Consider the following 13,070-nt stretch of genomic DNA (forward strand, 5'->3'; position numbering starts at 1 on the left):
AACTTTCTCAAAATCATTTAACTAAGATGGGGTAGAACCCATGTAAGACCACCATCCCTTATCTGCAATTCTGAAATCCATTATGCACTAAAAACTACCGCAAAAACTGGCCGTATTTGAGATAGTAATTTACAGGCCTTGTACTACGTCATGTGAAATTCCAAGTGATGTGATTCTAAATTCCGTGTTTAAAGACTTTACCCATTTTGTTTTGAACCTATTCATCTACAGGCACATCGTCCTGCACCAATTCATGGTATTTTCATCAATATTAGTAGCTTCCAGTGATTGGAGGTAGGTATAGGGCTGCACAGACTTTCTCAGGCAAAATTGTGAAGCGTTGTACTAAATCCTTCCAAAGGCATACAAATTTAACAAGCAGACACACATGCAAAAATCATACGTTCTGATCTTTGATGCTGGGGACTCCTTGCTTTGTCCTGAGTCACTCCAAAGACCTCCTGCATGATGGGTCCACTTTGAGATAGATAGAACTACATTTTTTTTTTTTTCAATTTAATTTTATTATTATTTTTAAATTTTGAACCTCTTATTTAGGACTATTTTCAAACATATAGTACATTTACAAAAATAATGCAAACCCCATACAGAGAACTCCAACATATCTCTCTCCCTCCAGAAACCCAGATCCACCAGTTTTAATGTTTTACCACATTTGTCGTATTGTTTAATCTACTATCCATTAGTCTGAGGTAGAAAGAACTACATTTTGACATCGAGACAACCCAGGCTCCACTGAGCCTTTTGCAGGCCCACAATCCCACAGCTGAAATTCCAAAATCCATGAAACACTGATAAATAAAAATATCTTCATGACTCATTTGGCAGAAAAATATGATGCGGAGATTCTTTAATTATCACTCAGTGTGGATAATCACACATTTACTGACAGAATGCTGTCCCAGACCTCTCTGGGGTTATTAATTAATACATGGCATATGCATTTTATTTTCTTTCTATTTAGACCCAAAGCTTTCCAAGAATGGATTATGATCTCGTAACTTGATTATGCAAGAGCAAAAGACCTGTGCACTCTGTCTAGTCAACCACTTATCTTGAGCACCACAACCTTCACCAACAAAAGAATTACTCAGCATACGTTTTTGCTAATTTGTGGTTTGGATATTGGTAATATACTGCTTACTAGCCATCTCTACCATGACGTTTCTGATTCAGGTTCTAGAAATGCTAGCCAACCACCTCTACTATGTAGATGAAATAAAACATATGTAGATAAAATATACATAGACCCAATCAGCATACAGACAATATAACATTGTAAACATTGAAATTGTAATAAATATCAATTATTTTTGTAGGGAATTATTCAAAAATTTATTATAAACCTGCCCATATTTTTAAATGGGCAGATTTAAAAACTATTCAAGAAACATGAAACACTTTTAACTTTATTTGAAAACCTAGAAGGGTGTGATCTCAACCAGCAAAAAAGCATACCAAACACACACACACCCTGATTTATTTATTTATTTTGCATGGGCAGGCACCAGGAATCAAACCCGGCTCTCAGGCATGGCAATCAAGAACTTTGTCTGCTTTGGCCCTACTCCTGATTTATTTCTGATGACCTCATGACTGCTGAGTGGGATTGCTTAGTGCCTTTGGTTGTAAACACAAATAGAAATGTGAACACCAAGACCCAGTGATTGTTGCCAAGGTGAGTGGCCATACAATCCAGAACATATCTATGTTGATTTCTTTTTTTAACCCATAAAAGAGCAAAGACTATAAAATTGTGTCAGAAATACATACATCTCCAAGAATATGTCTGTCCCCTACTTTGAAGAGTACTAGACAATTCCTCTACCATTATGTGTAAGATCCCTAAATAGATAAGAACTCAGGCTAATCCATAAGTGATATATACGATGTCAAAGCTATTCAAGCACATTAATTTCTTCATTTTACCCATAGTTTTCCTGTCTTCAGGTAGCTCCCTGGGTTGTGATAAAAATATGAACTTACCTAGCATTCAATGACCTCTTGCCAAGAAGGGTCATAGTTCCTTTTAAAGGCTAAATAAATGACCAAATCTAAGTTGCTAAAGATGCTTTGAAGTGATTTTATGTGAATTTTTTATTAAAAATTGTTAATAAATCAAGAGATTCTCAGTGTATTTGATTGAAATTGAGTTCATTTGAATTTTTAAGGGCTTAGCTTTTATTAATAGGTGGAAACAAATTCTAAGAATCTTTACTTTGTACATTATCTGGAACTGTGAAAATATTTTGGTCATTTAGTGAGAGGAAACATAATGGGTACTTTCTTTTGTAGGATTCTGGGCTTGATATTATTTCTGAAAGAGGATAAATGGATTTCCAAGTAGTATTTCGGGGGAGATGAATGCAGGAGTTTTTACCCACATGAAGGACATGGAAAAATAGATGAAAAAAGTTTGCTCTAGAAAAGTTTAACCTTGTCCTAAAGTTACTCAGAAAACTGAATTGACCTAGGGATAAGGAGAGGTTTCAGAAGATCTCTGAGTTTAGTATTTGGTTCAAGATTAAAGGACAATTCCAGTATTATTCCAAGTTTTTCCAAAGCTGAGAAATTTATAAAAAAAGAGTTGAACATACTTAACAGATGGGTTGGAGAGCCAAGGGTGATTTGCTTTATAACTCTATCTTCCATATTAGACTTCTGTTTCTTAGAGTATGTTAAATGATAACATGAGATTTACTTGTTTTTAAAGAAATAGGATAATCCCTCCATGGCATAAGTCACCATAAATAAAAAATGATAAAAAACAGCATGCTCAATATGTAATATTGTCATAATGTGTAAGTTTTTAATGTAAAAGATCAATTTTTAAGTTATTTCAGGTCTTTAGCACCAGTGATCAAGATTGACATCTGTTGTAATAATATAGGAGATCCATACAGCAGATTGAATCCTGTCCTGTCAACAAGTAACTGTTTTGTTTGGATTTGTAAATAAAGGCAGATGTAGATCTTTTTTTACTGTTATTGCATCTCTTCCCTTCAAAACTAAAAGAAAGAAGGTAAAAAGTTTCCCCAGATACTTTTTGTTAGATCCTAGGGGGGTTTGATTGATGCCAAGACCTTTGGACCACTTGAAGAGGAGTCCTTTTCTTTAGGATGCTTGAGCAACTCAAGTCAGTAAGCATATCGCTGTTGGTCTTGGTTTCATTGACAGATGCCTTCACTTACTGCCAATTTGAATAGAACTGCATTGCTGTTAAGAAGAGAGCCCATTCCCCCCCATTTTGAATCCTCTCTTGAGATTGCTTCTCTTTTCCAGGGGAGGATTTTATAGTTATATACATACTCTTGTGCAATGTAAAAAGGAATGAAATCCTGACTAAATGTCTATCGCCACCTATTGGTAGTCAAGTTTATATAGATTCTTGATGACCAAAGTAATGATTTTGATTATCTTTTATTCCCAATTTATATGTCCATATGCATGATTTATGATGAGGTTATATTTAAATATTGCTTATAATAAATATGGAATTCTTCTAAATAAAAGCTTGTATTATGTAGTATCACAATATCCCTTACAGAAACATATGCAATGATTATAGTTTTCAGTAGTAAAAGGAAAAAGGTAGCAAAAGGTGGAAAGATTGTAGAGAACATGACATCTGTACACTTTGGGTCTATCATTTTCTTGAAATCTATATCACCATCTACAACACAAAGCACTCTGAATAAACTTTTGAAAAAACTTCAGATTTCTTCCCCTGACATTTAAGAGTTTGAAATAATAAAATTAGTTACATCCAATTTCTTGTTTGTGCTAAGAGTGAATGCACTGGAAAAACTGGATATCCATATGCAAAAGTGAAATTGGGACCTTACCTCACACCATAAACAACAGTTAACTCAATATGGATCAAAAGACCTAAATGTGAGAGCTAACTTTAGAAGAAACAGCTTCTTAGATGTGATCCCCAAAGCATAAGCACGCAAAGAAAGCATAGATAAATTGCACCTCATCAAAATCAAAAGCTCATGCCTTAGAGGACACCATCAACAGAGTGAAAAGACAAACTGGGAGAAAATATTTGCAAATCTGATTAGGGATTTGTATTTAAGTATATGCAAAAAACTGTTACAACTAAATAATAAAAAGTAAAACAGCCCAATGAAAATGGGGAAAGGATCTAGATAGTCATTTCTCTGAAGACATACAAATGGTCGGTAAATACACGAAAATATGTTCAACACTATTAGTCTTTAGGGGAACGCAAATCAAAATCACATTGAAATACCACTTCTCATTCACTTGGATGCCTATACTCAAAAAGAGATAATAACAAGTGTTGGTGAGCATGTGGAGAAAGCACAGCCTTTACCCATAGTTGGTGGAAATGAAAAATGGTGTGGTTGTATTGGAAAACAGTCTGGCAATTTCTCAAATGGTTAAACTCAGAGATATCAGATGAACCAGAACTTCCACTCCTAGGTATACATCCAAGAGAACTGAAATATATGTTGGTATAAAAACTTGTAAACAAATGTTCAGAACAGTGTTATGCAAAATAGTCAAAAAGTGGAAACAATTCAAATGTCCATCAGCTGATGAATGGACAAACAAAATGTGGCATAGCCACACAATGGAATATTACTCGGCTGTAAAAAGTAGTGAAGTGCTGATACATGCTGCCATATGAATGAACCAAGAAGACATGTTGCTAAGTAAGAGCAGCTAGTCACAAAGGACCACATATTGTGTCATTTCATTTATATGAAATGTCCAGAATAGGTAAATCTATTGAGACAGGAAGTAGATTAGTAATTGTTTAGTGATAAAGAGGTTTGAGGGGGAAATGAGGAATGACTGTTAATGGGTTTCCTTTAGAAATGATGAAATATCTTGAAACTGTCTGTGATGATGGCTGCATATATCTATGGATATACTAAAAAACACTGACTTGTAGACTTTAAAAGAGTCAATTGTTTGGTATGTGAATTATATCTCAAAATAAAAAACTTTTATAAAAACAAAGTAAATGGGTCCATATTAGATCAACCATCATAAACTTGTGACACTGATTAAAAAACAGCTTTAGCGTGGGCAAAATTAGAAAAAAAGAAATACTGAAAACCCTTAATGATATTAAGGAAAATAAAATTATTGCTGCTCAGATTTGAAGAATGTGAGGTTATTACAGTGCTCTATAGTTTGAACATTTATTGTGTTATAGTAAATAATTTCCACTAAATTTGATAATAGAAGCACTGCACTTAACATCTTTGATCTCTTATACCCACTCTTTACAGCAGGCAACCTGAAAAATTTAAATCTAGAAATTGCTCCCCAGCTGTGTCTATTGTTGCCTCCTTCCTTGGATTGCCATTTACGTATGTAAATTTCCAAAACGCATAAGCTGCCATTTTCATTCAGAATGTTAAAGATATCCCTAGGTACTCATTTAAAAAGTCTTCACTGTCACAGCCTTTTCCTTTTTTTTTTTTTTTTGCCTTAGCTGCTTAGAGGAGTCCTAGGGCTAGGGTGCCCCATGTCTGATTCTTATGAACCACCTGGGTGAGAATTTCCTCCCTTGCTTGTTAAAAATGTAGATTCATGGAAGTTCCCTGAAGCCCACCACATCCAGGGGTGATTCTTATGCATACTAGAATCTGATAGGTTTAAAAAATATTCCACATTCCCACCTCGTCTTGGAGGTAGGATTTTTGAAATCTCATTGTCATATGTGGAGAATCATAGAATCCAAAAATGTGAAAACGGAGAGCCCCTCATTTTATGGAGGGAGATAAACATGATTGGCCCAAAGCCACACGGTGAGGCAGTGGTACAACCAGTGGAGATGGAGTTCAGCATTCTGAAGCCCAGAGCAGGGTCCCTGACTCAGGGCAGGTGAAATTAGGTTGACTGAGCACCAGGTAAGTATGTGTTGTATCCCTTGGTCCTTGGATGCGACCTCTACTTTTATTTCTGAATCTAAAAAGGTAAAGTAGAGAGGAGAGGAGTGACTTAGCATGAAAAAGGATGGCAGCAACATGTATTTTTAAGTCCTCTCTGCTCTTCTACTTTCACTTACATATAAATTTAAAATTTAATGTTTAGTCTCTAAGAAAGAATTTCATGCTGCCCAGTTAATACTATGGATATAAGAAAGCATCCTTCTACATTTGCAGAGGTGATGCTTTCCCCTTTTCTTCTTGGGCCCTTGTGGCTCCTTGTTAATATAAAGAATTTTCTAAATATTGGGACTTCTCAACAAAATGACTTCAGAAGATAGTTTCCTTACTTCTCTCCTGTACTCTCTCCCCTTCTCTTCAATCCCACCCCTCTCTCGTTTTCTTTGTTCTGTTCCTGGAAATCAGCCAGTAAGTTTATTTATGGCTCTTAGTTCACATCACACCTTAATAATAAACAGGGGCAGGTTTCTTTTGTTTGCAAACTTCAACAGCACAGTAGTTAAAAATTGGCTTCCATCAGAAAGCTCTTTCTCCAAATCTAATGTGCTATGCTGCGTATATACATGATTAACCAGTACAATACGTACAGCAAAGAAACTGGGTGAGAGATTTATTGATTCTGGCTCAAACAAATTGAAAAGTAACCTTGAACACTTTGTGAAGTCCATAATGAGTTCCACAAATCAACTTTGGAGCCAGTTTAGCATGTCCACTTAGTTGAGGCAAAGAACTTGCGTTTGATCTAACTTAATAAAGTAACTCCAGTGTAAAAAGTAGGTCAAAATGGCTATATTCTAAAATAGAGGGTATTTTTTTGTTGTTGTTAGAGAAATGGCATTCATTTGAAATAGAATTGATGATATATTTACTAAAATATGATATTTTGTTAGGAGTCTTAAGGGGGGCTTACCTAATAATTTGGGATAGATTTGTAGAACTTTTGAGTGTCCCAGGTTTAGAGATGATTCCCACTAAAACTCAATGACATGGCCCTTTTAGAAGATTTTCCTGCCTCTGATGGATCAAAAGTCAAGTTTAGGACTTTAAACTAGAACACAGAAGTACTGAGTATAGTCAAAGTTATAAAACAGGTAAGTTCTATTGAAATTCATTCCATTTGAGTTCAAGATGTCATCCAGCAGGACCAAGATGATCTGTCTTCTAAAAGTCAGTGGAAACTTTTAAAAAAATAACACGAATAATCAGAATGGTGTAAAGAACAGTAATTACTAAACCTTTTCCCATCAATTAACTTTTTGAAATCCCCAAGTAGAGAGACTTTGTGTATGCAAAGTACATATAAATAATTATGGCAGCTGGGACAAAATTTCAAATTTGACTTTTCTGGTTTCTTTTTTTTTCTTCTTTTAGTTTGGGAACTGTAAAGGAAATTCAAGTCTTCCCCTTGGATCTTAAATTATATTTATGATATTTTTCTGTTTATATTAGGAATTATCTGTAGAGAATTCAATTTTTGTGGGAAGAACAGACATAAGTAAAAGTGGGTAAAAGCAAATCATCCATATGGCTATAAAGAAATTGGATTCCTTTTCAAAGGCTGCAATCCCCTTTTTCTGGCCAAGAAAAAAAAATGATTACGTTCCCCCAGATGCAATAGAACCAAACTGAGTAAAAGTTCTTTGCTCTGATTACGATATACTCCTTGTTTTAGTAGGAAAAACTAAACAACATGGATATCAAAGCTCTACAGTAAATTCTTGTTTTATTGCTTAACATTAGAAGAATTCTTTTCTAACAAATGTTTCAAATCAGAAAAATCACCACAATCAACTTTAGAGAATATTTTCCTTTGAGTCAGGAAGGACAAATAAGATGTTTAAACAGCAGCTGGTAAAACCATTTGCAGAGTCTTGGTGTTTTAGAATGAGGGAGACAACTTTGATGCCACATTTACAACAAAATGATAGTGGTCCTGGCTTGCATGGAATGTTCTACCTATTTCCAAGCTTTGGCATATTGCTACAGATACTCACAATTAAATTTCAAAACGCTGTAGTTAGTACAGAGCTCAAATTGTAGAGAAATAACTTAACTCTCTTTGCCCTTTTGAGTCCTCAGGCACCTACAGAAAAGCATTTTTGCACAGAATATGTGCAAAAAAGATGTGCTTTTTACATCCATTTGTAAATTCATTTAGGCTTTTATGCAAGAAGATGAAATACTAATACTGATGAAAATTTTTCTGTACACAAATATTTTTTCAGACTCATCCCAGCCCCTAACCTTACTCAACATCACTGAACATTACGCTAAAAGTCTGGAACTTTTCATCAAGTCTCAACATGAACAAGGGAAAGGATGCTTGATAAAAATACTCTAATCAACTCACATGGGGAAACTTCACAGATGCCCAAGTATCACTTTTAAGTGGGTTGACTTAAGGTGAACTTACCTTAACTTTAATAAAAAAAAGCTTATCAGTATTCTTGAATAAATCTTAAGGGCCATTTCATTTTTAAAAGACTGAGGAGGAGAGGGTGAAAACTCATTCTATCCACTTTAGGCAGGGAGGTGGGAAAGAGAGTAGGATACAAACATCTAATTCAGAATTCTGAAATAGATTTGTACAATGCTTTCAGCAAAAGCTCTTTCAAAAGTATCTATGAAAATAAGACACAAAAGAAGTAGACAAAGTTTAAAATCAAAGTCAACAGATGTTAAAATTACCTTATGACTGATCATAAATAAATGCTAACACATTTTTATATTTACTACCCTGGGAGAGAGAATAATCCATTTACTGGCAATATGCAGATGTGCCTGAGTGGGATGGGGGGGAGGGAAGGAATTATATTCTGATTAGTATTACCTAAAGTGGCTGGGTCTTTCAACCAATTTTAAATTGCAGACAAGACTTTAAATACCTATGTCTTTCCCAGTTTGTCACTGTTTTGTTTTTTGTTTTGTTTTGTTTTGTAACAACTTTATTGAGATAAAATTCATATACCATAGAATTCAACTACCAAAACTGTACAATTCAATGGATTTTACTTCAGTCAGAGTTGTGCAACTACCAAACACAATCCATTTTAGAACATTTTCATCATCCCAAAAAGAAACCCCATAACTGTTAACCATCACTTCCTCCCCACCTCTCACTTCCTATACCTTTCAGCTCCTGGTCAACTACTAATTTGCTTTCTTTCTCTACGGATTGGCCTATTATGGCCATTTCAAATAAATGGAATCATACAGTATGTGGTCTTTTGCGACAGGCTTCTTTCACTTAGCATAATATATTCAAAGTTTAATTATTGTCTTACTTAAAAAAACTTTTTATTTGGGAATAATTTCAAATTTGCAGAAGAGTTACAAAATAAAAACATGCAAAAAACCATCTATCCTTTTTCAAGATTAATCTATTGTTCATTAAGGTCTAAAAATTTTGTAATGCCTTAGTTACTGGAGCAATAAGCATTTTTTAAAAAAATAGGCTATATTTACATAATGGATGGTTTGCAATTGCTTATAAATAATTTGGATTGTCATTTTGAAGCTCATAAAATAACCTGAAACCCAGGGGCTATGGAACTTCTGTGTTAGATGTGCACTTGAAATAGGCTAATTGATTTTTCATATGTGCCCAGCAATGTTCTGCGATAACTGAAAGTTTGAGATTCTAGTAGCTGAAATGACCACGTAGAAAACAGGTTTTAATAAGGTCAAAGTGAAACCAAGTCATTTTCAGTCATTCTTATTAAAATGGAAATATAACCAATTGGAATTGACTATTTGCCTACTTTGGATTGAAAGCTGGTATAAGAAGGAACAAAGCAAGGTCTCTGTCTTCAGGAGGTTGATTTTAGCAAGAATAACCAAGTAATACATGGTACCTGAACTCTATTTGCAGAATTATGATAAATTAGCCATGTAAGACATAAGTGATTAATTCTGTCTGGGAGGAAGAAACCGCTGGAATCAGAGGAGGGGCTAAACCTCAAGAAAGCTTTGAGTCATGTTTTTTTTTTTTTCTTTCCTTTGGGCAAAGGCATTAACGATTGCCCAGGCTACATATGTTTTATGGAAAAATCGGTTGGATGAAGTTATGAAGGCCCTTCCTTTAAAGTTTTATTATTGTACTAATAGTCGACGGGCTATGAATCCAAAGTAGCATTTTTTAAGGAATATAGTGCTCTGGGATCCCTAAATATAAACTTAACATACATTATAGCTTTCATCTGTGTTGCAACAATTCCATCAAACGTGATTATCAGTGCAGTACTTTTGATATGTTCAAGCAATGTTTCCCACCCTTGGCTAGGGAGCAAAACCACTAGGAATGCAGATTCCCAGGTCCTCTGCAGAACTAATGAACAGAGGACTAATTATGTCGTAAGCTAAATGTAGGATATGCATTAGCATATTTGCTACTGAAGCTTGGTCGAAGGACATAAAAAGTATCCCAGCAAAAATATTAATAAAAAGCAAGTTGAATTAAGTCTTCAAGCCAGTCTGGGGTGCTGAAATAATCTAAGTGAACTGGATTTCCTCCAGTTGTGGGGAAAGAATAAGGTGGCTAAAGGGAAGATGGTACATTGTCCTTTTTGATTTATAAAACCATGTTCACAGTGCGGAACGGTAGAGAAAGCCTAGATTATTGACTTAAAGAATTTAATTTAATTTCCTAGATTTGTAACTCAGTAGGTCATTTTGCCTCTCTGAATTTAATTTTCTCTTGTAAAAAGGCTAGGAGCAGTAGGAATATCATCTAACTGGTAGGGTTATTTTGAAAATTAAGATGAATTATGCATGTAAAATGCTTTTAAAAGAACGATTAGATTTTACAAAACAAATAACTCTTCTTCAAAATGTAATACCAACTATTGCACCAACATTTTTTAAAGCAATATACATTTTAAATGTATTATTCAAGAACATCACATTTGAAAATCAACCAAAGAAACTTTTTCTCTGCATTGTGTAATACTCCATGATGTAGCAATTTTGATATTATCCTAATTTTAAATCTCCTTTTTACTGAAAGTTCTTGCTCTAAAAAAGTTGGAGACCTTTGCTGATGCCTGGCTTAGAGCGCACCAAAATATATGAGAAAGAGTAAAAATAAGGTAATTCAAATTGAATGAGATCATTTGGATTCAAGAAAGCCACTTAGAATTCCCCCTTAGAAGGGGGAATATAACTTCACAGAACACAGCTAATTACGAATCAGAATGAAAGGGATTGTGATAATAATATACAAGTGAAGCAACCAAATAAACATTTTATGTATCTTAATCTGTCATATATGGAGATTTGCGACTACAGCTTTTTGCTGATGGTGGGAGGAAAAAAAAGAGTTGGGAATTTAAGGGATTTGTGACTGCAAGATTCTAAGGGTGCTTATAAAGAACAAAGTTAGAACAATTTGGGAGATGGGGTAGGAGGCATGACTCAAAATTTCTAGGTCAGAAGAGCTTGGCCAAACAGGAAGATCCCATTAGAAAGCTCACAAGCCCTGTCTCAAGCACACACCACATCACAGCTGAGCAGCAAGCTTAGATGTCATAGCTCTAAATGCTTTAAATAAAGACTAACTCCTTCCTGTCTGATACCAGAACCCCAAATTGACTATTAGAAATATCACTTTGTTTCTTCATCAGTAAAACAGAATACACACACACACACACACACACACACATTTGATGTGTGGAACTAGCTATGGTTAATAATATAAGTTTAAAATATTTGGCAGCAGAAGAAAAAAAATACAAATCCCTGATTTAGAAGCTGGTTTCTGGAAGATTCAAGTTATCTTAAAAAAATTCAATTCTCCTCTTCTTCTTTGCCACACAGTTTGCTTTTCAATACCTTTCCCGCTACCTCCACCTAAACTAAATCCCGGTAGAGAAACTGAATCACATTCACTTCTCCACTCACTGAGGGCCACCCCATCTGATTTTCAAGGCAATTAACCTAGACCTTCACCATTAAATATTGTCAATAAATGATATTGTTGATTTTGTGCTTATTAGTGATAGAAACTTTCATCTAATATTTTATTACGGTAACATATATAAACGTAGTACTTGCCATTTTAACCATTTTTAAGCATACACGTCCGTGGTGTCAATTATATTGACAATGTTCTGCTACCATCACCAAAACTTTCCCATCAACCCAAACAGAAACTCTGTGCTCATTAAGCAACAATAACTCCAACCCCCCCCGCCCCGCCCCCTCACTGATAACTTCTAATCTACTTTTTATCTTTATGAATTTGCCAATTCTAGATCTAACATCATTTTAATAGTCAGTTTGAGATCTGATCTTTTTTTCTTTTTTTAACTTGTTTTTAGAATAAGAACCAGGAATCTAAAATTGCAGAAGGAAATAAGTCTGTTCTCCCCAGTTCAGCGAGGAGCTGAGAAAGCGAAGGAACTCGACAAGGAGTGGGGGTAAGGCGGGCACGAATATCGTGAGCGAGCAGAGAGCAACTGGGATACCAATTGGAGAATCACTTTATGTCTGTTGAACCTATAATTAAAAAACAAAAACAAAAAAAGTGGGCTAGCGTTTTGTCTATTTTTGCTATTTTATTTTCCTGGTGATTTCTTTTTATTGCATTTTGAAAGTATCATTGTGGGACGAGATTGGAAATAAAGATAAAACCATTCTTCTCCACGGATAGTCTTGAGAAGCTCTGCTTTAAAGAGTACGTCATTTTGTTCAGCATTTCAACGACTGAGGTTATTTTCTCCTTACAACAGCGACCTGGGCACAGAGCGGGAATCGGACGGGGTCGCGGGTCCTGGGATCTGCAGCTTGTTTGCCCTGGGCGGAGGCAGCGGGCTCCGTCCGCCTGCAGGTGGCTGGGAGGGAATTCCTTCTCCCCCGCTCCTGGCTCCAGGCGATAGCTGTGGCCTCATCCCCTCTGCAAACAGCTTCAAAGAGCACGCTGCAGATACGATGTGGGAAGGAAGATTGGCTTTCACCAAACAGAGGGAGACTGTGGAGGGGGAGTAGGTGAAAATCATATTCTTAATCACAAGCAAACACAATTAACGGACAACTGGATTAAGATACCTAATCAGTCAAAATTATTTAGAGGCTCTTATAACCATCGCTCTTCTTTTGAAAGTTAAATCACTCTGTGAG

Source organism: Tamandua tetradactyla, chromosome 6, assembly GCF_023851605.1.
Source record: "Tamandua tetradactyla isolate mTamTet1 chromosome 6, mTamTet1.pri, whole genome shotgun sequence".
Classification (NCBI taxonomy): domain Eukaryota; kingdom Metazoa; phylum Chordata; class Mammalia; order Pilosa; family Myrmecophagidae; genus Tamandua; species Tamandua tetradactyla.